Raw genomic sequence first — 26223 nt, 5'->3', positions numbered from 1 at the left:
TTTTATAGGCGTGGTCAGCAAACATTAGAAAAAATAGAAAGTCCTGATCTTATAATCTTCCAGAAAAAGAAAATGGAATTCCCCACAACTCATTGTGAATTTAGTATAAGCTTAATACCAAACCAGACATGGACAGCACAAGACGTCAAAAGTGTAGGCCCACTTCTCTTATGTATATGAAAAAGTACTAACAAGATTTGCAAAGCGTCCAGCTACGTATTAAAATATATCAATACCAAGTTGTGTTTTTCCTAGGAACCTAAAATAACGTAATAAAAGAAACTTATTGAAGTAGCTCAAACTATCAAAGGAAAAATCCTGCAGGGTAATTGCAATGCGTTCCAACTTGACAAAGGCTATTTAGCTTAATATGCATGCGCGCGTGTCTGGGCGCTCACGTGTGTTTTGTCTGTGCTCCCTGCTAGCGCCAGGAGGGCAGAGCTTGGGTGGCTTTTGCCCCATTGTCTGGCTCTTGCCTAGCGCCGTCTCTGGCACCCTGTAAATACGTGCTGCAGGAATGACGGACCTCCGCGCTGAGGAGAGCCTTTGAGCTAGAGGACTCTAGGTATCATCCCGCTTCACCTGCGGGGCCTCCAGGTGCACACACCTCCACAGGCTCCAGCACAAGACCTGACGCCAGCGTACTGGCTGCATGGGCGTCGTTGGAGAAGGGCCGAAAGGCAAAGCGCCTGCGCAACCCAGAGCCCGGAGGGACCCGAGCCGGGAGGGCGGAGCGGTGGGCGCCTGCGCAATGGCGGGATGTGGGCGGGGCCGGTATGGCGCCTGCGCAGGCGGCCGCGGCCGTCCGGGGCGGTGAAGGGGCGGGCCGAGGGCGGGGGCCGTGAGGGAGGCAGGGCGGGCCGGGCGAGCGGCGCCGCGGGGTTGGCTGCTGCCCTGAGGCTGGACTCAACGGATCCCAGCCGCGCCACCGGGCGAGCCCGCCGCCCGGCCCTAGCCCGGAGCCAGCGAGCGAGCGATGCAGCGCCCTGCGGTAAGAGCCAGGGCCGGGTTCCCTCAGCGTGCGCTGGGGGTTCAGTTCACCTCAGCGCCGCCCGCGCGACCAGGCCCGGGCGGCCCCGCAGACCCCGGCGGGCCCCGCGCCTGCGCTGTCCCGCTCCGGGACCACCCCCCTCCCCCGCACTCTGCACGCCCGGCGCCTGCGCCGTCCCCCCCTGAGTCCTGGGTTCCCGGCTCCCGAGTCCCCCAGGGCTCGCGGGCAGCTGTCCGCTGGTGTTGGGGCCCAGCTGGTTCTGGTCCCCCAGGTCGTCTCCGTGCCGAGAGGCGGGGTCCGACCTTCGCGCTTTGCTCTCCCGGCGCCCGGGGAGTGGCCGCCGCCGCCCCATCGTCCTGGTCCCCTTCCTCGGGCGGGGACAGCGTTGCTCCGCTGTCCCCGGGACGCGGCGTGGGAAGCAGGGGCCGCAGGCGGAGTTCCCCGGGCCAGCTGCGGGTGCTGCTGCAGCGGGGCCCGCGCCCCGCTTCGCTGGGAGGGCAGCCCGAAGCAGGCGGACTGTCCTTTCTTCTCGAAACTTGGTTATTTGCATCAGGTTGGGTGTGCTTTGCCGAGAAAATTTTGCATTTCCAGCAATTTGGTAATTGTATTTAGCTTAAGTGGTTAAGTTTAAGGCATCGTTGTCCAGTCTTTGGCAAGTTGCCCTGGAGATAACTGGAAAAGAGATCAGTTTCCAGGTAGTTCTAGCCTGTTTACGGACCAAGTAAGAATTCCTGTGATTATTCAAATGTAGGGAAGCTTGATTTGTTGATGCTCTTGATGGTTTGTCCGAAAGTAGCAGGAAGGGTCGGGAAAAATTTCCATAAATTTACTGCTTAATTGATGACAGGAAAAATGTTTTTGTTATAAAAAGAGCATCTCAAGCCATTGATAACGTTTCCCAAGTTAGTAACAGATACAGGAACCTTTAAAAAATGTTGCAAAGCCCAGCAACATTTGCTGTCACCAAGGAGGATGCCTCTTGAGATGAAATCACAGCTGTGGGCTTCCTAGACAACAGCAGTCATTTCTGGTGTTTGTAGGGAACTGCAGTTTTGCCATTGTAGGTGATAACCAAAAGGACTATAGTAATTTTTCTTAATAATTAAAAACAAGGCATAAAAATAAGACGTGTGTTATAAAATAGGCAAACCAACACAGAATGGTGGTGTATGGTGAAAGGAGAAGTAGAATATTAATCTGGATAAAATTTTTTCTATAAAGAAATGGCTGATCCAATAAGTTTTTTTTCCCATAAAAATGTCTCCTTTTCCCTTTTGATTTAGTCACACAAAGCAGAGGCTTTTTAAGACTCAGCAACTTTGATAGCTAGAAAATGCTTTGTAATGCTTGCCCGTGGGTACCAGGTTTGAAGGGATATTCTTGACGTTCATTTTCAGTAAGAAAGTGGAAAGTTTTATCACTGCACCTTGGCAACGGTCCAAATACATGAGTGTCAAGTACAGTAGTGAATGGAGAATAATTATAGTAGTTGTGGTCAAAATGAAGTTTGTATTAAGATTTCTGTTTCAAACTTCTGAACTTTATGGTGTGTGTCTGCAGAGTGTCGCCTTGAGATGTGATTTCTCTGAAGTACTAGTTGTCTTATCACTGATTTGACTCAATACATCTTATCTTATGTTCCAGATGACTCAGGTGATAGTAATGTCAAAATTACTATCAGGGTTGAGTTCTCATAATACAGAAGACTCATAGCCAGGTGTGGTGGTGTGAACCTGTAGTCCTAGCCATTCTGGAGGCTGAGGCAGGAGGGTTGCTTTGCTTGAGCCCAGGAGTCTGAGGCTGTGGTGAACTATGATCACACCACTGTATTCCAGCCTGGATGACAGAGGGAGACCTTGTCTTTAAAAAGAAAAAAATAAATAAAAATAAATATCAATACGGGTCGGGCGCTGTGGCTCACGCCTATTAATCAATCCTAGCACTCTGGGAGGACTAGGAGGGCGGATTGCTCAAGGTCAGGAGTTCGAAACCAGCCTGAGCAAGAGCGAGACCCCCATCTCTACTATAAATAGAAAGAAATTAATTGGCCAACTAATATATATACAAAAAATTAGCCGGGCATGATGGTGCATTCCTGTAGTCCCAGCTACTCGGGAGGCTGAGGCAGGAGGATTGCTTGAGCCCAGGAGTTTGAGGTTGCTGTGAGCTAGGCTGATGCCACAGCACTCACTTTAGTCTGGGCAACAGAGAGAGACTCTGTCTCAAAAGAAAAAAAAAAGGAAAAAAAAAATCAATACGTAAGACTTGCCATGTAACCATATACAAATGTAAATCACATGATGGACTTGTGCATAGTATTAGCAAACTGCCCAGCCCCATAAAGGAGCAGTGACAGGATGTCAGGAGGCTGGAGAAATGGTCTTCTTGGCTTATGGCTTTGAGCAACTCAGCTTTCCTTTTTGGACCTTCATTTCCCCATCTGTAAAGTTCAAGGGGATGGAAAGAAGCTTGAGGTCATATTTTAACATTTAAAAAGTCCTTGTCTACAGAATCTTCTTCAGCCAGGGGTAGAACTTCATCTTCTCATCAGTTCCATGACATTGCCTGTTGTCCCTCTTCAAAGATGGGAGGGGTGGGTGTCCTTGTAAAGTTGGTGAGAATGAATCTTGGAGACTCTGTGGTAAGGCACCTGAAATGGATGGAGTGTTGAATGGGCCTTAGTGTAATGAGAAAAACAAGGATAATATTGGGAGTTTTCATAAAGCTAAATTTGGTCCAATAAAAGGACTGTCATTTCTTTTAAAAAAAGTCTATTTTCTTGGTGTTAAATTTTCCTTTTTTTGAGACAAGGTCTCATTCTGTTGCCTAGGCTGGAGTGCTGTGGCGTGCTATCATAGCTCACTGCAATCTCCGGCTCTTGGTCTCAGATGATCCTCCTGTCTCAGCCTCCTGAGTATCTGGGATTACTGGCATTATTTATAAATTATTTTTTAAGAGTAAATATGATTTTACTTTGAGATCATTTATCACAATCCACTGAGAAATCTTCTGAGAAAGCTGTTAAATATGCTTGGCATTAAAAATACTCTTATTCTGATCATCCTTTAAATAGGTCCTTTCTTATTGGATATAAAATGTCAGGAGATTTTTTTGTGTGTGTGGTGTGCCAACAAAATAAGCCTAGGCAGGGAAATTCCTCCTAGTGGTTGGAATTGTTAGTACTGAATAGACCAGCTGCAAGGTAAAGTACCCCCATGGGGTTCTGTCAGCTCAGAAATCTTTTAACATTGTGGCTTCAGCCTTTTGCTATGAAACAACATGACCATCAAGAAATTCGGCTGAAAGAATGTATTTTGGGGGCCGGGCGCAGTGGCTCACGCCTGTAATCCTAGCTCTCTGGGAGGCCGAGGCGGGCGGATTGCTCGAGCTCTGGAGTTCAAGACCAGCTCCTGAGCAAAGCGAGACCCTGTCTCTACTATAAATAGAAACAAATTAATTGGCCAACTAATATATATAGAAAAAATTAGTCGGGCATCACGGTGAATGCCTGTAGTCCCAGCTACTTGGGAGGCTGAGGGAGAAGGATCATTTGAGCCCAGGAGTTTGAGGTTGCTGTAAGCTAGGCTGACGCCAGGGCACTCACTCTAACCTGGGCAACAAAGCAAGACTCTGTCTCAAAAAATAAAACAAAAAAACCTGCAACATTCTTTGGCAAAAATGTCTATTAAAAAAAAAAACAAAAAACCTGCAACATATCAAAATGTGTAAAGGGGTGAATTTTTTTAAAGCATCTTGAATTGAAATTAAAATATGACTTCTAATTCTTTATAATACTAATTCTGAGGACTGGTTGACTGCTGTCAGCTACCTCTGAGTTCCCCATTTTCAAAGGATAATTTGGTAACCCCAGAAAGAAAATTTGTCCATGAGAGAAGAGAATGAAGGTTTTTTTTTTTTGAGACAGAGTCTCGCTTTGTCACCCGGGCTAGAGTGCAACCTCAAACTCATAGGCTCAGGCAATCCTGCTTCAGCCTCCTGAGTAGCTGGGACTACAGGCATGTGCCACCATGCCTGGCTAATTTTTTCTATTTTTAGTAAAAACTAGGTCTTGCTCCGACTGGTCTTGAACTGAGCTCAAGTGATCCTCTCGCCTCGGCCTCCCAGAGTGCTAGGATTACAGGCCTGAGCCACAGTGCCCGGCCAAGAGTAAAGATCTTTTAACAGTGTTTTTCCTGATCCCTTTTCCCACATCTTCATTGTAGTTGTTTTCTTTCTTTCTTTCTTTTTTTGTTTTTTTTTGGTTTAAATCTAGAGGTTTATTCCTGCCTCTGTCTTTCCAAACAATTAATCTGTTCACAGTCACTCTTCCATTTAAAAACCTTCAGTGGCTCCCACTGCCTTGGTAATAAGATCTCCTGAACTATCCAGGACACTTTATCATTCAGTTCTGCCCTCTGCTCTCCTACGAACTCTGTGTGCCTGCTTCACAGAGTTGTGCTGAGCAGCTCTTGGTCCCTTGAAATTTGTCTTAGTCTCCTTGTCTCCCTCTGCTGGAATATTCTTTCATTTCATTTGATCATCGCCTTTAAAACTCAGCTCAGACATTGAGACCTTGCCTAGAAGGCTTCCCTGGTCCCCCAGTCTCCTGCAGGCTTGCCCAGCACTCTGTGCACATAGGATTTGGCACACTGCATCTTTTCTGCTGCCTCCACTAGACAGTGGCACCAGAGTGTGCGTAGCAGAGTGTGTGGCAGAGCGTGTGGCTTCATGGAAAGTTGTTGAATCTGCTGGGTGCTGGTATAGTGCTAGGCATTTCAGTGTTACATAGGAAGTGGATCACTTAGTCCCTGCCTTTAAGGAGATTTCATTCCAGTTTCACTTGACCCCACCAGCCATGAGACACCTCCCAGCAGTACACGTCAACTTGCAAAGTCCATTGAACTGTATCTTAGCATCTAATTCAAATCTTATTTCCTAAAAGAGGGGACTCTGTCTCTAACATCTATTTTATCATCCAGAAATGGTCATCATCTGTGTTCCAAACTTTGGAAAGAATGTGCATTTGGTGCAGATTGCTTCTCTTTTTTTGTCTTGTATACTTTTTTTTTTTTTTTTTTTTTTTTTTTTTTTTTTGGACGAGGTTCTGGGGCCCCAAGAGCGGGGGCCCCGGAAGTCGCCCTGTCTTGTATACTTTTCACCATTTTTTTTAAAAAGTTTGATACGTTTGGACAGGAAGGGTTTAAGAGATTAAGATATTAAATTTCATAGCCTGGGCAACAAAGCGAGACTCTGTCTCAAAAAAAAAAAGATATTAAATTTCAGGTTTATCCATTGTTCATATAGTCTAGGGAAAACAAAATTTAAAGAGGAAAAATACTTTGCTTCTAAAAAGAAAACTCATTATTGAACTTCTTTTTTTTTTTTTTTTTTGAGACAGAATCTCGCTTTGTTGCCCAGGCTAGAGTGAGTGCTGTGGCGTCAGCCTAGCTCACAGCAACCTCATACTCCTGAGCTCAAGCAATCCTCCTGCCTCAGCCACCCGAGTAGCTGGGACTACAGGCATGCACCACCATGCCCGGCTAGTTTTTTCTATATATATTAGTTGGCCAATTAATTTCTTTCTATTTATAGTAGAGACGGGGTCTCGCTCTTGCTCAGGCTGGTTTTGAACTCCTGACCTCGAGCAATCCGCCCGCCTCGGCCTCCCAGAGTGCTAGGATTACAGGCGTGAGCCACCGCGCCCGGCCTGAACTTCTTTTTTAAAGAACTGAGCATACACATAGGGCTGGGTGAGGTGGCTCACGCCTGTAATCCTAGCACCCTGGGAGGCCTAGGTGGGAGGATCACTTGAGTTCAGGAGTTTGAGACCAGCCTGAACCCTGAGCAAGAGCGAGACCCCATCTCTACTAAAAATAGAAAAATTTAGCCGGGTGTGGTGGTATACACCTGTAGTCCCAGCTACTCAGGAGGCTGAGGCAGGGGAATTGCTATGCGCTAGGCTGATGCCATGGCACTGTAGCCCACGTGACAGGGAGACTCTGTCTCAAAGAAACAAAGAACTGAACATACACAAAAGAAAGGCCTGAGAAGGAGTAGGAAAGAGGCATGCAAAGAAACTGGCAGCATTGTTACGATTTGTCAAGAAACACCTATTTTACCTGGGCACAATGGTGCCAGGCTATAGTCCAGCTACTCTGTAGGCTGAGACGGTAGGATCACTTGAGCCCAGAAGTTCAAGTCCAGCTTGGATAACCTAGCGAGATATCATCTCTAAAAAAAATGAATCAATAAAAATTTTTAAAAAATTAAAAAAGACAAATAAATACCTGTTAAAAATTAAAACTGTCCCCTTCTTCCTCTCTCTCTTCTTGTGTTCTTGGGAAAATCCCAGTTAAGTTGTTTGTTTTCTAATGGCACCTATTCACCTTGAATTCCTTTTTTTTTTCCGTAGTGCTAGTATTTTATTTTATTTTTATGTCATTGATTTTTTTTTTATTTCAGCATATTATGGGGGTACAAATGTTAAGGTTACGTATATTGCCCATGCCACCCTACCCCCCCACCTTGAATTCCTAAAGCTGTCTTCAGGGCTGCTTTATTCCTGAAAAATCGAGGTTGGACCTTTTCTCTCAATAAATGCCCATTTTCTCTCCGTACTATATTCTCCCATATAGGAGACACTATAGGAGACACTAGTGTGCCCTTATCATGATTTTGTTTTACCCCAGTGGGCCCAAGAATTCTTGAGCAGGAGCTGAGTTTTCTTTTTGCATGTTTTAAAATTTTTGGGGGGCCAGGCGCGGTGGCTCATGCCTGTAATCCTAGCACTCTGGGAGGCTGAGGCGGGCGGATTGCTTGAGGTCAGGAGTTCGAAACCAGCCCGAGCGAGACCCTTGTCTCTACTAAAAATAGAAAGAAATTAATTGACCTACTAAAAATATATATACAAAAAATTAGCCAGGCATGGCGGCGCATGCCTGTAGTCCCAGCTATTTGGGAGGCTGAGGCAGGAGGATTGCTTGAGCCCAGGAGATTGAGGTTGCTGTGAGCTAGGCTGATGCCATGGCACTCACTCTAGCCTGGGCAACAAAGTGAGACTCTGTCTCAAAAAAAAAACAAACAAACAAAAAAGTGAGCCAGAAGATTTCTCTGTGCTTTGATACAGTATGATGCTTTTTAAGAGCCTCATGCTCTACCGACTGAGCAAGCCGGGCAGATGATGCTTTTTACAATAAACGAAATTGTACCACTCATGTTTGGAGCCTCTAGAGTTGAATCCTTGTGAATATCTGAAAAGTCCAGCTAAGGTTAGTGCAAGAACTTAATATTTCTGCTGATGTGTGGTGAGGCACAGTCCTCCTGGCCCCACTGGGATGCTTCAGGTGGGTGAGAGGGTTCAGCTACTTTTAAGGCAGCTCATTTGATCTAGGGCATCTCTGATTATCAGCAGTTCTTGAATCTGCCTTGTGATAATTTTCACTCACCAGTCCTATTCCAGATCCTTCTGGATCTTTCCAAAACTAAAAAGGGTGATTTTCACTTATTGAGTTAAAAGTGTCTCTTTGCATTGTTTCCAAAGCCCTCTGGACTGGCAGCAGGTAGTTTATTAGACTCTCCCTACAAACTTGTTCTAGAACAGCATACAGTACCCTCATGTCCTCCGAGGAGCACAGAGTGTGCTGGGATCCTGTCTTCCTGGATCCAGACAGTGTAAATCAGGTGATTTATTTCAACTCAAGACTATGTCACGCCTGTAATCCTAGCACTCTGGGAGGCCGAGGTGGGCAGATCGTATTGCTCGAGGCCAGAAGTTCAAAACCAGCCTGAGCAAGAGCGAGACCCCGTCTCTACTATAAATAGAAAGAAGTTAATTGGCCAACTAATATGTATAGAAAAATTTAGCCGGGCATGGTGGTGCATGCCTGTAGTCCCAGCTATTCAGGAGGCTGAGGCAGCAGGATCGCTTGAGACCCCCAGGAGTTTGAGGTTGCTGTGAGCTAGGCTGACACCACGGCACTCACTCTAGCCTGGGCAGCAAAGTGAGACTCTGTCTCAAAAAAGAAAAAAAAAAGACTATATCAATACTCTTAGAGCAGTCCTGCCTTGGGGACACATTTAAACTTATTATGGTCAGCCAAAACTCCCACATTGCCTCACAGAACCAGGTCTGTCAGATTCCCTTTTTGTTTGTTTTTTTTGTTGGCATTTTTCGAGTTGGGGGTCTCAAACTCTTCAACTCGAGTGACCCTCCCACCTCAGCCTCCCAAGTAACTGGGACTACAGATGTGAGCCACCACACCCAACTATTTTTTTTTAATTGATGTATCATAATTGTACATATTTTGGGGGTACAGGTGATATTTTTGTACATCTATTTGGGTTACGTGTATATAGTGTGTAATAAGAATCAGGGTAATTGGGATATCCATTACCTCAAACATTTATCTTTTCTGTTTTGGGAGCATTACAATTCTTCTAGCTATTTTGAAATTGATGATAAATTCTTGATTAACTATAATTTCCTGACTGTACTATTGAATTCTAGAACGTACTCCTTCTGTTTAACTATTTTTGTGCCCCCAAGTCCTTTCACATATTCTGCTTCTCACTGGGAACTCATTGATAGTAAGATCAAGTCCTGACCTTTGGGCACATTTCCAAAATCTGCTTCCTCTCTCAGTTGCCACTTTATTTTATTTATTTATTAATTTTTTTGAGACAGAGTCTTGCTTTGTTGCCCAGATTAGAGTGAGTGCTGTGGCGTCAGCCTAGCTCACAGCAACCTCAAACTCCTGGGCTCAAGCAATCCTGCTGCCTCAGTCTCCCGAGTAGCTGGGACTACAGGCATGTACCACCATGCCTGGCTAATTTTTTCTATATATATTAGTTGGCCAATTAATTTCTTTCTATTTATAGTAGAGACAGGGTCTCACTCTTGCTCAGGCTGGTTTTGAACTCCTGACCTCGAGCAATCCAATCCGCCCGCCTTGGCCTCCCAGAGTGCTAGGATTACAGGGGTGAGCCACTGAGCCCGGCCCAGTTGCAAATTTAAATTGGTGGAGATGAGGATTTCCTATCTGGGTTTTCAGTCACAGAAATTCATTCCAGGTTTCTTATTGCTATTTATTTATTTATGAGACAGAGTCTTACTCTGTGGCCTGGGCTAGAGTGCTGTGGCGTCAGCCTAGCTCACATCAACCTCAGACTCCTGGGCTCAAGCAATCCTTCTGCCTCAGCTTCCCGAGTAGTTGGGACTACAGGCATTCACCGCAATGCCCGACTAATTTTTTCTATATATATTAGTTGGCCGATTAATTTCTTTATAGTAGAGACAGGGTCTCACTCGCTCAGGCTGGTTTCAAACTCCTGACCTTGAGCAATCCGCCCACCTCGGCCTCCCAGAGTGCTAGGAGCCACTGGGCCCGGGCTTGTAAGAAATTTATAATTAGCTTGTCACATTGTATTAATACAAAAAAGCCGGCTGGAATTTTGATGGTGATTGTGTTGAATCTGTGGATATTAATAATTTGGGGTAGGATTAACTTATTAACAATGTTGTATCTTCTGGCCTATGAACATGGTACATTTGTCAGTTTATGTAGCTGATCTTTAATTTTTCTCAGCAGTATTTTTTTTTTTTGAGACAGAGTCTCGCTTTGTTGCCCAGGCTAGAGTGAGTGCCGTGGCGTCAGCCTAGCTCACAGCAACCTCAAACTCCTGGCTCAAGCAATCCTGCCTCAGCCTCCCAAGTAGCTGGGACTACAGGCATTCGCCACCATGCCCGGCTAATTTTTTGTATATATTAGTTGGCCAATTAATTTCTTTCTATTTATAGTAGAGACGGGGTCTCGCTCTTGCTCTCTCAGTATTTTGTAGTTTTTAATGTATAGATCTTAGATTTACGGGACAAATAGTATATATATATATTTTTTTTTGAGACAGAGTCTCATGCTGTTGCCTGGGCTAGAGTGCCCTGGGGGGTCAGCCTAGCTCACAGCAATCTCAAACTCCTGGGTTCAAGCAATCCTTCTGCCTCAACCTCCCAAGTAGCTGAGACTACAGACATGTACCACTATGCACTGCTAACTATTTTTAGTTGTCTGGCTAATTTTTTCTATTTTTAGTAGAGACAGGGGTCTTGCTCTTGCTCAGGCTGGTCTCGAACTCCTGCCCTCAAGAGATCCTCCTACCTCAGTCTCTCAGAGTGCTAGAATTACAGGCTTGAGGTACCACACCCGGCTGGCAAATAGTATTTTTAAAGATTTCAATTTCTAATTGTTTATTGCTAATGTATAAAAATACAGTTGATTTTTATACAGTGAACGTGTATTCTGAAATCTTACTGTTCTATGTTATTAGTTCTAGTAGCTTCTTTTTGTAGATTCCTTTGGATAGTCCATCTGTGTTGTCTGTGAATAAAGACAGTTTTATTTTTTCCTTCCTAAACCGAATGCCATTTATTTATTTATTTTTGTTTGCCTTATTACACTGGCTCAGACTTCTAGTACATAAAGAGTAGAAGTGGTGAGAGTGGATTTCCTTGTTTTATTCTTGAACCTATAGGGACAGTATTCAGTTGTATGCTATTAAGTATGATATTAGTTATAGAGATTTCATAGGTGCCATTTATCAAGTCAAGGAGATTTTCTATTTCTTTTTTTTTTTTTGAGACAGTCTCAGTCTGTTGGTTGGGCTGGAGTGCCGTTGCATCAGCCTAGCTCACAGCAACCTCACATTCCCAGACTTAAGTAATCCTTCTGGCTCAGCTTCTGGAGTAGTTAGGACTGTAGGCACGTGCCACCATGCCCGGCTAATTTTTTTTTTTCTATATATTTTTAGTTAGCCAGTTAATTTCTTTCTATTTTTAGTAGAGACAGGGTCTCGCTTTTCCTCAGGCTGGTTTTGAACTCCTGACCTAGAGCCATTCGCCCGCCTTGGCCTCCCAGAGAGCTTGGATTACAGGCGTGAGCCACCGTGCCCGGCCTAGAGTTGTTTTTTTTAAAATCAGGACTTAATATTAAGTTTTAGTGCTTTTTGTGTCAGTTGAGATGATCATATGGCTTTTCTTTTTTGGTTTACAGTTTGGTGAATTATATTGGTTTTTGAATGTTAAACCAACTGTGCATTTGTGAGATAAACTTACTTGGTCATGATGTATTATTTATCCTTTTCTAGATTGTTGGACTCAGTTTGTTAAAATTTTGTTTAGAATTTTTACATTTATTTTCATGAGAGATATTGGTGTGTAGTTTTATTTTTTTGTAATGTCTTTGTCAGATTTTGGCATCAGAGTAATGCTGGCTTTATACAATGAGTTGGGAGGTATTCTTTTCAGTTTTCTGGAAGAGTTGGTAAATAATTTGTTTTATTTTTTCTCTAATTGTTTGATGGAATTCCTGAGTGAATCCATCTGGGCCTAGAAAGTTTTTACCTATAAATCCAATTTCTGTAATAAATATAGAGCTATTACCTGTTACTTCTTGAGTGAGTTTTTCTTTCCAGAAATTTATTTAATGTAAAATTTTGAATTTATTGACATAAAGTTGTTTGTAATGGTCCCTTATTATCCTTTGATAGCTGTAGAATCTGTCACCCCTCCCATTCCTAATGCTGGTGATTTCTGTCTTCTCTTTTTTTCCCAAATGAGCCTGGTTAGAGGTCTATCAGTTTCATTGATCTTCTCAAAGAGCTCACTTTTAGTTTCATTGGTCCTTTTTTGCTTCATTGACTTTGCTCAGATAGTTATTACTTCCTTCTGCTTGCTTTGAGTTTGAGTGCTCCTCCTTTTTCTTAAGATAGAAGCTGATTTGAGACCTTTCTTCCTTTCTAACATAGGTGTTTAGTGTTATAAACTTCCCCTTAAGTACTGCTTTAGGGGTATCACACAGATTTTGTTATGTCATGTTTTCATTTTCATTCAGTTCAAAATACATTGTAATTTTCCTTTTGATTTCTTCTTTGATTCATGGATTATTTAGAAATGTGTTAGTTTCCAAGAATTTCAGAATTTTCAAGAGATTTCTCTGTTATTTTATAATTTAGTTAATATTAAAAAAAAAACACAACCACAATTCCAATATCCTGTCTGTAAAAAGCAGCAGTTTAGGAAGAAGGGCAATTTGAGAGAATGCAGAAAGGATCAGCGAGAGGGATCTGTGTCAGTCTGGGAAGTCTGATAAAAGGCCATGGAGTGACTCATGCCCCATGGGGGAGCAGACCAGAAGAGAAAGGGACAGAGAGACAGAGATGCTAGGGAGAGTTAAAGAAAGATAATTGTAAGTTTGCAGCTGACCAACCCAGAAAGGTAAAGGAAGGCTTTGTTGAATTAGGCCCCAGCAGCTATCAAAGCCATGGTGGTTAGGGTTGGGAGAAGATGGCACACACCTAAAATGGAGCAGCGAAGTTTTTAGTTGTCTGGGAGAACCATGAAGCTTCTTTGCTTAAGTCAGAGAGTAAGAGCAGCTCTGGTGATGGTAATAGAGAAAGAGATACTTCTGCACTTCTGCTGGTGCCATGAAGAGGTAGAGAGAGGAAGTAAGAAATGAGTTCAGGGTAAAGGAAATTTGCCTTTGCAGTTGTAGTGGGAAGGAAAGGAGACTAATGCTGATTGCACTTCTGCACACGGAGCATTTTCCTTGTTAGTTTGCACACGTTGTTGGATGTGGCTCTTGTAACATCCCCTGTGTTAGTTCTTAGTTTGTGCTTACACATGGGAAACTGCATTTGGATATGAGTGATATGCCCAGAGCCACATAGCTAGTAAGTGGTAGAGTTAGCTAGTTTTTTTTTTTTAATTTTTATTTTATTGAGACAGAATCTCACTTTGTTGCCCAAGTTACAATGAGTGGCGTGGCGTCAGCCTAGCTCACAGCAACCTCAAACTCCTGGGCTCAAGTGATCCTCCAGCCTCAGCCTCCCGAGTAGCTGGGACTACAGGCCTATGCCCGGCTAATATTTTCTTTCTTTTTTTTTTAAATTTTTATCTTTATTTTTCTCTTTTTTTTAATTAGATAGCTTCTAGTAAACAATATAATTTTTTCTATATATATTAGTTGGCCAATTAATTTCTTTCTATTTATAGTAGAGACGGGGGTCTCGCTCTTGCTCAGGCTGGTTTCGAACTCCTGACCTCCAGCAATCCCCTGGCCTCGGCCTCCCAGAGTGCTAGGATTACAGGCATGAGCCACTGCGCTCCGCCTAGTTTTTTCTTTTTAAGAGATAGGTCTTGTTAGGGGGGCGGGTACATACATACATAATGAGTGAGATGTGCACCATCTGGGGGATGGTCATGCTGGAAACTCAGACTTGTGAGGGGAGGGGGGAAAGGGCATTTATTGAAACCTTAAAATCTGTACCCCCATAATATGCCGAAATAAAAAAGAAAAGAGATAGGTCTCACTATATTGCCCAGGCTGATGTCAGAATTCCTGGCTTCAGGCGATCCTCCTACCTCAGCCTCCTGAGTAGCTGAGATTACAGGCTCAAACTATCTCTCCTAGCTAATTAAAAAAAAAAAAAAATTTCTTTTTTGTTTTTTTTCTTTGAGACTGAGTCTCACTCTGTTGCCCTGGCTAGAGTGCCATGGCATTAGTAACTCACAGCAACTTCAAATTCCTGGGCTCAAGCGATCCTGCTGCCTCAGCCTCCCAAGTAGCTGGGACTACAGGCATGTGCCACCGTGCCCGGCTGATTTTTTCTATTTTTGGTAGAGACGGGGTCTTGCTCTTGCTCAGGCTGGTCTCCAACTCCTGAGCTCAAATGATCCGCCCACCTCTGCCTCCCAGAGTGTTAGGATTAGAGGCCTGAGCTACTGTGCCTGGTCTAAAAAAATGTTTTTTTTTTTTTTTTTAGAGATGGGATCTTGGTGTGTTGTGCAGAGTGGTCTCAAACTCCTGGCCTCATGTGATTCTCCCTGCTCAGCCTCCTGAGTAGCTGGGATTATAGGCACAAGCCACTGTGCCCAGCTGGAGTTAGCATTTGAACCCAAATTCTACTTTACTATAAACTGAGATCTTCTTACTCAATATGTAAATTTATGAATGTATGCCAGCAAGTGTACCAGGCTGCTGCTGTTCAAGGATCTGCCTCCTTGTATCACATGCTTTATTTTAAATGTTATGACTGGCTGGGTGCGGTGGCTCACGCTTGTAATCCTAGCACTCTGGGAGGCCAAGGCGGGAGGACTTGGCCAACTAAAAATATATAGGAAAAACTAGCTGGGTATGGTGGCGCATGCCTGTAGTCCCAGCTACTCTGGAGGCTAAGGCAGAAGGATCGCTTGAGCCCAGGAGTTTGAGGTTGCTGTGAGTTAGGCAGGCGCCATGGCACTGGGGAACAGAGTGAGACTGTCTCCAAAAAAAAAAAAATGTTATGACTCAAAACAATGCTGCTATTCTTCTACTTTAAAGAATTCTCAAGCCGGGTGTAGTAGAGACCCCGTCTCTACTAAAAATAGAAGGAAATTAATTGGCCAACTAAAAGTATATAGGGGGCCAGGCGAGGTGGCTCACGCCTGTAATCCTAGCACTCTGGGAGGCCGAGGCAGGCGGATTGGTCGAGGTCAGGAGTTCGAAACCAGCCTGAGCAAGAGCGAGACCCTGTCTCTACTATAAATAGAAAGAAATTAATTGCCCAACTAATATACATAGAAAAAATTAGCCGGGCATGGTGGCGCATGCCTGTAGTCCCAGCTACTTGGGAGGCTAAGGCAGTAGGATCACTTGAGCCCAGGAGTTTGAGGTTGCTGTGAGCTAGGCTGACGCCACGGCACTCACTCTAGCCTGGGCAACAAAGTGAGACTCTGTCTCAAAAAACAAAACAAAACAAAAGAATTCTCTTGATTTGGTGTGTTTTGTTTTCCAGGTCTAAAGCAATCCTCCCGCCTCAGCCTCCCAAAGTGCATGAGCTGCTGTGGCTGACCAGGATTTACTTCTGATGTGCATGTACTTTTCAGCAGTGATTTAGGCTATTCACATCATATCTTTGATTTTGTCTGTTTTTCAAGTGTTTGGTTATATTCTCTATATGGTTATAAATGATATTATTATGGCTTGAATGTCCTCTCCAAAGCACGTGTTGAAACTTAATCCCCAGCGTAACAATATTAAGAGACAGTGCCTTCAAGAAGTGATTGGGTAATGAGGACTCTACCTCATGAATGGGTTAATCCATTGGAGTCATCACAAGAGTAGTGGGTCTGTTATAAGAGCCAATTGTTGTGCTCTAACCCCCTTGGCATATGCTGCCCCATGTCATCTCAGGACTCTGCAGAGTCCCCACTGGCACGGAGGCCCTCACAAAATGTGGCCCTGGGACCTTGGATTTCCCTGCCTCTAGAACTGTGAAATGAATTTCCTTTCATTATAAGTCACCCTATCTTGGGTATTCAGTTATAGCAACAGCAAACGGACATGATATCTTTAAGGCATTGCCTTTCCTTGCCTTGTCTGTGGGGCCTTTGTGTTCTAAGTGAGGCATGTGGGCGAAGTCTACACACACAGCTGCTGTCTGCGGGCCTGTTTTTTTTTTTAATTTTTAATTTTTTAAAATTTTTACCATTTTTTTTTTGTGAGTACATAGTTGCTTAAAATCAGTGAATTTTTAGGTAGGTCAGGTTTAGGTAATTGAAGGGCCTTTATAATGAGTTTATATTGTCTAGATCCAACGTATGCTGTAAACACAGTCTGGAGCAAGATGGGAAATAACATCTTTCTAAAGACAGGCTTAGAAATTCTAATCCAGTAAGTTAAGATGTTTCCCTTCTCTGGTAGCAGAGCTGATTGATACCTGGCTGCTAGGCCACCATTCACAGGGATAGCCATGAAAACAGGATACAGACCACCCAAAACAAGACCAACCAGTCCACTCAGTTACTGCACAGGTTTCACAGTTCAAATCACCTGTGGTCAAAGGTACACTTACAAAACTCGTGTAAGCTACCTGTGCTGTGAAAAATGGGATCACTGCCATTGGTAAGCCAGCAGCGATATGAGCCTGTGTCACATTCAAGATGCGTCGAAAAAGACTGTTTGCTGTTAGGCCACAGAGAGCAGCATTAAGTGATCCAATATATGCTGATCCATGTTCAAGTAAATTCCTTTCTGATTCTGGAAGCTGGTTAATTTTTCTGAGTATGATACTGAAAATTGTTGGGTTTTCCTCACTAGTATCATATTGTTTATGATTTTCCATCTTGAGCCTTATGCTCTCCTTCTCCCAGGAGCCGCTGCCGCCTCCAATTTTCCTCAACCACGCCGGGGCTCACTGCAACCTTTGTACAACCCGACTGGACACAGCCATCTTTCTGCGGGCCTGTTGATAAGTGCTAGAAGAGTCATAATCCAAGTGTTGGGGCTTCATGGGTGTGTGGGGGAGACCAGGTATGATTGTGGGTATTGGGAGACGTAGGTCCTTTGAGCTGGACTTCATGGGGATGAGGTGCAGTGAGTGGGGGAAGGGGGACAGTCATTTGAGGTTGGCTTTGAAGGATGAGGGACACCGGGGTTGGGGGAATGATGCACCAGTTGGAGGGAGCTGTGCAAACATGGCCGAGTGCCAGGTTTACTGCAGTGGCTGGTGTACTGCAGAAGCAGACCTGCCGCCCTGGGCTTGGGGTGTTCAGAGGGGAGTCTGGAGAGTGACTTGGAACTGTGGTCTAACCTGAGTTATGGAGGTCTGGCTGTCGAGTAGGGGATTTGGGCTTAATGTTCTTACTGCTCCTGGCACAAGACTTCTGTCCACCTCTTTTTGCCTTTGGTTTACTTTTGCATATTATTCCCTATGTTCTAGCTGCTCGCTTCTCTATCAGTGCCTTCCCTCTGTCCCTGTTTGAGGGTCTGTCATGTGCCAGGCCTGGGGCTGCCAGGTAAAATACAGTATGCCCAGTTAAATTTGAATTCCAGGTAAACAGCAAATACTTTTTTGGTTAAAGTATACCCTGAATGTTGCCTGGATAAAATACAGTGAAGTGAGTGCTATGCAGAAGTGTGCCAGGGAGGTAAGAGGGAGTGGCAGCTGTCTGGCGAGCCAAGGGAGGTGTCATAAGGAGTCAGCGCTGGAGCTGAGTCCTGAAGTGACGTGTGAACAGTTGTTTCTCAGGCAGGAAGACGGTAAGGGGCTGTTAGGGGTAGGACAGTAGGAGCAAAGTGTGAATATTTGAAAGTGAGTGGCTTTGTATGCGTGTAAAACTGAGATTGGGGGTCATGGAGCTGGGATTTGAAGGTGTTCGGCCTGGGACAGTGAGGCTGTGTGGACGCAGGGTGGCATGGGGAGGAGCTGCTGTGGCCCAGAAGGACTGAAGGCAGAGTGAGCGGCAAGAGGCTGGCAGAGCGGCAGGCTGACAGAGGCTGGTCCAGCTGACTGCTTCCCTGACACAGAGAGAGGCCAGTTAGGGTTGGCCGGGTAGTGGGGTCAGGGAGGGGGGATGCTTCCTCTAGTCAACAAGAGGCATCCTCGCCATTTTTTAAATGTCTCAAGATATAGTGGACAGGCCTTGTCTGGCCTCACAGTACAGGCCACCCCTTGAGGTAAAGAAAGCAAGCTCCAGGGAGCTGGCGGTGCGGTGGGCTGACTTTTGCAGGTCACCCTATTCAGAGCCCTGCTCTAGCTTTTGCCAGCTGTGGAAGCTTCAGGTTCACCCTTTCACGGTGGGCCTGATGACAGTACCCGCCTCCTGCGCTGAAAGAGAACTGAGTGAAGTGATGACTGTGGAACTGCCGGGACCCTGCCGGCACTCAGTGGGCCCTTGGGATTTCGTTTCTTTCTTTCCCTCTTGCTAGTGGGGTCTCAGAGGGACTGGAGATATTGATCATCCATTTGGGGTTGTCCATCTGTGCTAGGCCAGCTGGGGGCTATAGAAAGAGGTACAGGTAAGCAGTGAGGTTACCTGTGGTTCCTCTCAGATTTCATTCCTTGAGGTATCTCTCCTTTCCTGGGAACTGTGGGTGGAAACCTAAGGGCCTGTGCATAGACTTTTCTTGCTCTTTCAGCTCTCCCAGCTGCCAGAGCTGTGACTTTTTTCACTCAACAGACTGTGCAGATGAGACCCTATTTATGGTGTGGAACAGGAAGACAAATCCTTCCTTTCCAGTTTAAGCCAGTCCCTTTGGCCCATGTTTTAGGTTGTGTAGTTCTTTGTCGTGGGGGCTGTCCTGTGTGTTGTAAGATATTTATCAGTATCTTGGCCCCTTACACACTCAGGTTCAGTAGTGCACGCCCCTCCCGTTGTGACAACCAAAACTGTCTACAGACAATGCTGAATGTTCTTTAGGGTGCAAAATTGCCCCCTTCTCCTTGTTGAGTAATGCTGCTTCATTCTCAGTAGACAAAAGGAAAAAGAACTTCTTAAAATTTTTTTTTTTTTTTTTGAGACAGAGTCTCACTTTGTTGCCCAGGCTAGAGTGAGTGCCGTGGCGTCAGCCTGGCTCACAGCAACCTCAATCTCCGGGGCTCAGCGATCCCACTGCCTCAGCCTCCCAAGTAGCTGGGACTACAGGCATGCGCCACCATGCCCGGCTAATTTTTTGTATATATATTTTTAGTTGGTCAATTAATTTATTTCTATTTTTGGTAGAGACGGGGTCTCGCTCAGGCTGGTTTCAAACTCCTGACCTTGAGCAATCCGCCCGCCTCGGCCTCCCAAAAGTGCTAGGATTACAGGCGTGAGCCACCACGCCCGGCCAGAACTTCTTAACATTTTTTTATTAACTTTCTTTTTTTTTTTTTTGAGACAAGAGTCTCACTCTGTTGCCCGGGCTAGAGTGAGTGCCGTGGCATCAGCTTAGCTCACAGCAACCTCAATCTCCTGGGCTCAAGCGATCCTCCTGCCTCAGCCTCCCAGGTAGCTGGGACGACAGGCATGTGCCACCATACCCAGCTAATTTTTTCTACATATATTTTTAGTTGGCCAATTAATTTATTTCTATTTATAGTAGAGACAGGGTCTCACTCTTGCTCAGGCTGGTTTCGAACTCCTGACCTCAAGCAGTCCACCCGCCTCGGCCTCCCAGGCTGCTAGGATTACAGGCATGAGCCACCACTCCTGGCCTTACTTTTCCTTTTCACCAATGAAATACTTGTTGAAAAGGACTTTTTACTAAAGTTAATTTGAATTCAAATCTATTTTAACTTGTTTAGAAAGACTTCCTGCCGGACGCGGTGGCGCGCGCCTGTAGTCCCAGCTACCCGGGAGGTTGAGGCAGGAGGATCGCTTGAGTCCAGGAGTTCTGGGCTGTAGTGCGCTATGCCGATCGGGTGTCCGCACTAAGTTCGGCATCAATATGGTGACCTCCCGGGAGCGGGGGACCACCAGGTTGCCTAAGGAGGGGTGAACCGGGCCAGGTCGGAAACGGAGCAGGTCAAAACTCCCGTGCTGATCAGTAGTGGGATCGCGCCTGTGAATAGCCACTGCACTCCAGCCTGGGCAACATAGCGAGACCCCGTCTCTAAAAAAAAAAAAAAAAAAAAGAAAGACTTCCTTTGTGCCATTGTCAAAATAAATTCTCAAATTTAAGATTTTAAGCTTTTTAAAAGGATTTTTACGTTGTTACATTTGAGTCATTAATGAAATATAAAATAAAATATTTCAATTTAATTTATTTATTTTTTTGAGACAAAGTCTCACTCTGTTGCCCGAACTAGAATTTCATTTTAGATCAAAGTTATAAATGTACAAATATATCAAATTGATGTTTTTAATTAAAACTGCCTGACTGTTAATTTTGTGAATACAGAATTGTGCAAGTTTGTAACTGCCTGCCAAAAGTCTGAGCATAAAGATGTGGTTTGAAGGGGTCCCGAATAAATATTTTCTTTTTATAAATACTCAGAAACCTTGGCTGAGAGGGAGTGGCCAGAGGAAACTCAAAATTTCTTGCATTCTGGCAGTTTGAACTTTGGGAACCCGTTTGTTTAGAACTAAATCTGGTGAAATCATTTGTGTACTACAGCCAGAAATTCTTTTAGGCTGTCCTTTTCCATCCTTGTCACTTGTCTGGAATGTTAAGTATTGTCAGTAGTTTAATGGACTTTTTAGCAGCTTGAATTAAAATGAGAGATGATCTCCAAAAATGGATCTGAAGAGGTCTCGGTGTATGATTAGGTTTTTTTATTCTGATACTCTGAAAAGTCAGTAAGAGGGAGAAGAATTATATGGTTATAAGTTTGAAAAATCCAACTGTATCTAAATATTTGCTCATGTTAAATCTTATGTAGAGTAATAGAAATCATAAATTAGTATGAGTGAGCTTTTCTGTGGCCAAAACAAGTGGAAATAGAGTTGTGCTATTTAGCGGCCGTTTGAATTGGTGTTACTGATAATTACCTCCTTTTTCCTATTGGTAGTTGTGGTTTAGTGGAAAACGCTCAGACTGTGGGCAAACTGCTTGCTTCCTGCTCTAACCAAAGCTTTTTTCTCCTTTCCAGCCATGTGGGATGATTAAGAAAATCAACTGCTTTGGTATTCATGCAGTGTGGGCTTCCGCACTGGCTGGCTGGGAGCTTATTCTCGTATTAAAACATCCACAGGCCAGGCGCGGTGGCTCATGCCTGTAATCCTAGCTCTCTGGGAGGCCGAGGCAGGCAGATCGTTTCAGCTCAGGAGTTCGAAACCAACCTGAGCAAGAGCAAGACCCTGTCTCTACTATAAATAGAAAGAAATTAATTGGCCAACTAATATATATAGAAAAATTAGCCAGGCATGGTGGCGCATGCCTGTAGTCCCAGCTACTCGGGAGGCTGAGGCAGGAGGATTGCTTGAGCCCAGGAGTTTGAGGTTGCTGTGAGCGAGACTGACGCCACGGCACTCACTCTAGCCTGGGCCACAAAGTGAGACTCTGTCTCAAAAACAACAACAACAACAAAAACATCCACAAAGTGTCTTGGCCGCCTCATTACTCTCTGGCTCTCTCCCCTTCACGAAGCCAAATTCTGGAGAAATTCTTTATTGTTTCTCTCCTGCTCAGCTCTTTCTCCTGCTCCACTGCAGTCTGACTTGGACTCTCGCCCTCCCTGGGGGCTGTGCTGGCCTCTCACCATCACGTCCTGTCCCTGGTTAAAAGGCGTTGCTCAGCCCTGTGGCCTTTCTCCTGTGGGTTCACCTCCAGGCCCCCTTTGCTGTGTGGCCACACAGAAAGGAGAGGATTGTGAGGGATAGGGGGTGAAATCAGAGAAGAACTGCTTTTTCCTTCTGTGGCCAGGAGAGCGTTTAATGGGGAGTGCACACTGGGGTGGGGAGAGGACAGGGGTGGTTTCCTCCTTCTTGGGGCTGGAGCTGGAAATGGAGGAGAGGTGGCTCTGGAGGCCATCTTTCCTTGCTGAGTCATAATTTGTATCATTAATTTCTGGAAACAGGGAAAACTATCCTACTATAAATGTATTAAATGTTGATGATTTTAGGCATAGAATAAATCTGTCTTAAAAAATAAGAAAATACTATCTTATAATAAAAACAAGTATTTTAAAATTGTGCCTTCTTAGTAAGCATTGAAGTTTTTTGAGCAGTATTGGAATTTTGTCTGTGGATTCAGACCCAACAGAGAGTCACACCCGAAGGTGTCTTAGGCCTGCCACTCTCTCCTGTCTGTTTCTTGAGTGCATGCCCTCTTGCCCATGTGCGGTCTTTTGACGTGACAGGGCCCAGACTTTCCCTCTGAGTAGTCCTTAATGTTTTCAGTGGAGTCCTGTTCCAAGTCTGCCTTTAGTTGTTTTATTGATTGATTGATTGATTGTCCTATTCCGAGTCTGCCTTTAGTTGTTTTATTTATTTATTTATTTATTTATTTATTTATTTATTTATTTATTTATTTATTTATTTTTTTAATGTTACATAAATGACACACATTTATTTATTTTTTGAGAGAGGGTTTCTCTGTTGCCTGGGCTAGAGTGCAGTGGCATCATAGCTCACTGCAGCCTTGAACTGCAGGACTCAAGTGATCCTCCCGCCTCAGTCTTCTGAGTAGCTGGGACTACAGGCATGCACCACTATACCCACCTCATTTTAAAATTTTTGTTAGTGACAGTCTTGCTATGTTGTCCAGGCTGGTCTTGAACTCCTGGGCTCAAGCGCTCCTCCCACGTCAGCCCCTCAAAGTGCTGGGCTTACAGACGTGAGTTGCCACACCCATTTATCTTTAAAGTATGTACATTAAATGAGCTTTTCTGAATGTATATTGTAATTCACCATAAGAAAGTTTGAAATCATGTATCTGTTGAAGAATTCAGTATATGATCAGTCTTGTTACATTATGATTTATTTAATTGAAACATTTCTTACTAAGCTTTTTAAATTTTATTTTTATTTTTTTTTAATTGACTTTGCTATAAAATAAGCTTCTTTTCAAAGTTGTGTTGCTTTTTTTTTTTTTTTTTTTTTTTTGAGACAGAGTCTTGCTTTGTTGCCCAGACTAGAGTGAGTGCCGTGGCGTCAGCCTAGCTCACAGCAACCTCAAACTCCTGGGCTCAAGCAATCCTCCTGCCTCAGCCTCCCGAGTAGCTGGGACTACAGGCATGCGCCACCATGCCCGGCTAATTTTTTCTATGTATATTAGTTGGCCAATTAATTTCTTTCTATTTATAGTAGAGACGGGGTCTCACTCTTGCTCAGGTTGGTTTCGAACTCCTGAACTCAAACGATCCACCCGCTTCAGCCTCCCAGAGAGCTAGGATTACAGGCGTGAGCCACAGCGCCTGGCTTAGTTGTGTTGCTTTTTATGAGGACACAGGAGTTTATCAGATTGTTTTTTTCCTTTTTTAAGAAGATGGCCATGTTGTCCTGGCTGGACTCCAACTCGGGCTCAAATGATCCTCCAGCTTCATCTTCCCTGAGAAGCTGGGTAACAGTTTTTAATATTTTTATTTTTTGGTTGTTGGTTTTGATTCATTTGGCAGCATTTACTTACTGACTACCAGACTCCATGTAGCGCTTTCCCTTAGTTACAGTTTTCCCTTGACTATATGATGTTTTTCTCCTTAGTGTTTTAGTCTGTTCTTAATTTATAATTTTAATATCCCTACATTTTGAATATGAAGTGTGTGAAATAAGAGAGGTAAATGTATTTAGATTGTTTAGGTCAAAACCTTTTAGGGATTATTAGTGGGATTTTTTTTTTTTACCATCTTTTTTTTTTTTTTTTTGAAACAGGGTCTCATTTTGTTGCCCAGGCTAGAGTGAGTGCCATGGCATCAGCCTAGCTCACAGCAACCTCAAACTCCTGGGCTTAAGTGATCCTTCTGCCTCAGCCTCCCAAGTAGCTGGAACTACAGGCATGTGCCACCATACCCAGCTAATTTTTTTCTATATATTTTTAGTTGGCCAGTTAATTTCTTTCTATTTTTAGTAGAGAAGGGGTCTTGCTCTTGCGCAGGCTGGTTTCCAACTCCTGACCTTGAGTGATCCACCTGCCTTGGCCTCCCAGAGTGCTAGGATTTTAGGCGTGAGCCACTGTGCCCAGCCTTTAGTGGGATATTGATAGGCATAAAAAAATCATAACTAATAATCAATGCCTTAAACATTTTTGGTTCCTGGTTCTGAAAGTACAAATGGTGAAACAGAAATTTTGAACTTCTGAAAGATTCTAATCCGCCCTGCCTGCTTTATAAACAAGGCTTGTATGGTTTGGGTGACTTGCTCAAGGTCATACAGATGGTGCCAGACCTGGGACCACAGTCTAGGTCTCTTATCATTCCAGTGGACTCCCTACCATATGTTTTTGGTATTTCCTGATATGTAATTTTCAGTGGGAAAGAACCAGAAGCTGGTGGTGTTTGTTGACATCTGTGCACCAAGGTATATAATTTAATGTAAGTTGTAAGTAAAAACAATCTTTAGTCATTCGTTATAAAGGGTTTCTCTTACAAAGTGTCTTTTGAATTGCTGCTTTTATTTTAATAAGACATTAGTCATACATAGAGCATGCAGTATGTTCATCTGTGAATTATGATATCTCATGGTTATCTAGTCTTTCCTGTGGGTTCCCACCCTGCTAAGCACTTTAGGTTCATTATTTCATTTAATCCTCTCAACATCCTTTTAAGGTATATAGTATTACAAGTCCTATTTTACGTATGAAGAAACTGAGATTTCAGAGATGTTAAGTAATTTGCCCAGGGATACAGATTTGATCATATATGGTTGGAGCAGTCTCTTGGATACTGGTTTTTTAAGTAAGCACAGAGGATTTAAAAATAACGAGTAAGGTTGGGCTCTGTGGCTCATACCTGTAGTCCCAGCACTTTGGGACACCGAGGTGGGAGGATTGCTTGAGGCCAGGAGTTCAAGACCAGCCAGGGCAACACAGCAAGACCCTATCTCTACAAAAAATTTAAAAAAAAATTGGCTGGGTGGCTTGTGCCTATAGTCCTAGCTACTAGTGAGGCTGAGATGGGAGAATTGTTTGAGCCCAGGAGTTTGAGGTTACAGTGATGATCCGCACCATTGAACTCCAGCCTGGGTGACCCTGTCTCTAAAAATAAATAAAATAAAATATCTAATATCAGTTAAATTTAAATGATTTTAAATGGCAATACATTTTGTAAACAGTAGGAGAAAAGATTCTAATGGAGGTGAATTGGAGGCATTTAAAGGAAAAATAGTGACAGCAATCAAGATCCTGTTGTGACTACAGAAGAGAGGGACAGGGGACTGCCCATACAGTTGCCAAGAAGGGTTCCTGTCCCCCACTGTGCCAGAGCTGAAGGTGTATCTCAGTGAGGGAATGGCCTCAGAGCTCCCTTGTGGTTTCCAGGACAATCTGTGTTCTCCTCAGTTCAGGATAGATCCTTCTGGATGTGATATGACAGTTAAGATAAATTTATAACATCCTTTTGGTATTATTTCTGAAACTTGGTTAGTGTTTTTCATGGGTGGATTGCTGGAGAGGGTGAGGTTTCTGATTCACTGAAACAAATTGCCATTCCTTATCTTGGATCACTGCATCATTTTTCCTTTGACATTTGAGCCCTGGTGAAACAACTTCTGGAACTAAGATGTCAGTAAGGACTTTTGTTCTTGTTGGTATGCACATGTTATTTTATATAAGAACTGTGTAAGATGGATTTTATCAATTCCTCTTTATAGGAGAGGAAACAGATTTGCAAAGATATAAAGTAAATGGTTTAGGCCAGGCGCTATTCTTCTACTCTAAAGAATTCTCAGGCTGGGTGCGGTGGCTCATGCCTGTAATCCTAGCACTCTGGGAGGCCGAGGCGGGCGGATTGCTCAAGGTCAGGAGTTCGAAACCAGCCTGAGCAAGAGCAAGACCCCGTCTCTACTA

The 26223-nt window shown here is 44.0% G+C and overlaps 1 protein-coding gene and 1 pseudogene across 2 annotated transcripts in view; one reads left to right on the top strand and one right to left on the bottom strand.

Moving 5' to 3' along the window:
• Window positions 1-860: 860 nt before the first annotated feature.
• SPECC1L (sperm antigen with calponin homology and coiled-coil domains 1 like) overlaps window positions 861-26223 on the top strand; it is a 170098-nt gene continuing 144735 nt past the window's right edge. Inside the window, exon 1 of one of the 2 annotated variants that reach the window (XM_012749269.2) lies at window positions 861-991. The gene's annotated coding sequence lies outside the window, so the exon portion shown is untranslated. Of the gene's footprint in view, window positions 992-1180; window positions 1545-26223 lie in introns of those variants that run through there. The other variant, XM_012749270.3, reaches the window with a different exon arrangement.
• Window positions 16504-17243, bottom strand: LOC105862761 (transmembrane protein 126A pseudogene; annotated as a pseudogene).

Source organism: Microcebus murinus, chromosome 22, assembly GCF_040939455.1.
Source record: "Microcebus murinus isolate Inina chromosome 22, M.murinus_Inina_mat1.0, whole genome shotgun sequence".
In the NCBI taxonomy this organism is placed as follows: domain Eukaryota; kingdom Metazoa; phylum Chordata; class Mammalia; order Primates; family Cheirogaleidae; genus Microcebus; species Microcebus murinus.
The sequence above is the reverse complement of the archived record's forward strand: the minus strand, read 5'-3'. Positions and strand labels throughout refer to the sequence as shown.